This window comes from Oryzias melastigma, unplaced genomic scaffold, assembly GCF_002922805.2.
Source record: "Oryzias melastigma strain HK-1 unplaced genomic scaffold, ASM292280v2 sc00460, whole genome shotgun sequence".
Lineage (NCBI taxonomy): Eukaryota > Metazoa > Chordata > Actinopteri > Beloniformes > Adrianichthyidae > Oryzias > Oryzias melastigma.
In genome coordinates this window covers 3,992-5,680 of record NW_023417055.1, presented here as the reverse complement: position 1 = coordinate 5,680, position 1,689 = coordinate 3,992, and the positions used below count along the sequence as shown (strand labels likewise).

The 1,689-nt window shown below is 38.4% G+C and overlaps 1 long non-coding RNA gene across 1 annotated transcript; it reads right to left on the bottom strand.

Moving 5' to 3' along the window:
* Window positions 1–6: 6 nt before the first annotated feature.
* LOC118598405 lies at window positions 7–1,689 on the bottom strand. Its single transcript, XR_004947505.1, has 3 exons — window positions 1,616–1,689; window positions 1,490–1,536; window positions 7–177 (listed from the first exon to the last, which is right to left on the bottom strand). It is a non-coding gene; the product is annotated as an uncharacterized LOC118598405 (long non-coding RNA).

The following is a 1,689-nucleotide window of genomic DNA, read 5'->3' as shown; positions in this document are numbered from 1 at the left end:
GAGTCTCTGAACAGAGCAGACGGTGCTGGAACAAGCGCGGCTCCATCAGTAAGTTCAGGTCAAAGGGCAGCACAGAGAGAGGCTGCAGCAGGAGCAGCAGCTCCTGAAACATGGGCTGACACCGGCCTAAGGTCATTGACAAGAACCCCCATGAATGGTAATATGAAGCCAACAAATCTGTGGAGCCAAAATCACAGTTTCAAATATATGACACTGTGTAATGATAACTAAAGTGTTCTTTGCTGATCTTGCACAAATATCTCTCTTGGTAAAACACGTCACTCATCTGCTGATTTACTGTTTTTGTTATTTTCTTTCTAAAAATTATTAACTTTTACATCTAATATATACATTTTCTTTTATACACTCATTTTCATGTAGTTCAAAATACTTGTTTCTAAACTGTTGCAGTTTGTTTTGCATATATTGGCAAATCAATGAACTATTTTTGATTAATATTTTATTGCCCTCCAGCTGTTTGAATTGAAACATTTATAGTTTCTAATGAATAAGACAGATACATGCTTCAAAAGTGGAAAAAGAAAGTTTAAAATAATTATGGAATAAGTTTCCACCAGTAAAAACTGTCAAAGAGACTCAATTAAAATCAATCAATTTTGTGAAGCCCTAAAGAATATTAGTAGTTAAAAGACGATTATGTTAATGTTTATTAATATGAGCAGCATAACAAAAAAAACATAAAGCTTTAAAAAACTGTTTTTTTCAGTAGAACTATTATCTATTAATATATAACAGTAGTATTAAAAAATATTTGGCTTTTTAGTTTAAAGAATGCTCTAATTTTCACATTAGATTATTTATGTTTGAGGATCTTTTGTTAGGGGCAATGAGTGTTACTAACTTTCACCTATTAAAAAAATGTAAAGGGAATAGAAATACAATAGAAGCATAAAATAAGCCATTTCTAGTTCATTGTCATTCACATTTATTAGTTCCCTATTTATTTCCATCCATCTTCTTGACCGCTTCTTCCCTTTCGGGGTCGCGGGGGTACCGGAGCCTATCCCGGCTACTGATGGGCGAAGGCGGGGTACACCCTGGACAGGTCGCCAGTCCGTCTCAGGGCCTCAATCACAGACACATCCTCTATCATTCACACATAGGGGCAATTTAGAGTCACCAATTAACCTATGAAGCATGTCTCTGGACGGTGGGAGGAAGCCGGAGTCCCCGGTGAAAACCCACATGCACGGGGAGAACATGCAAACTCCACACAGAAAGGTCCCAGCCGGGATCCGAACCGGGGCCTTCTCGCTGTGAGGCGAGAGCGCTAACCACTGCGCCACCGTGCAGCCCCCTATTTATTTCATTTAAATCAAATGTTACATTCTTCCCAAATGCACTTTTTGCACATTTTACTGCTAAAATACATACATTAAACTCAATACAAACTTTCTCCTGCATTTTGAAGCCTGTGCCTGTACACAAGTGTTACTCCATAGGTTAAAGTATTTTACTATTTACCCACCTTTTTGACTCTGTAGGTGACTGAACCAGAACTCCAGAGCCCTCAAGCTGCAACACACAAAACATATTCAGTAAAATCTATGGCCCAGTATGCATCTTTAACGTCACAAACTTGTTAAATTCCTACTTTAACAGGCCCATGATGAATGCTCTAAGTCTCATGCAGTGGCTGGTGAGCTGGGAGCATTGCTTGATTTTTGA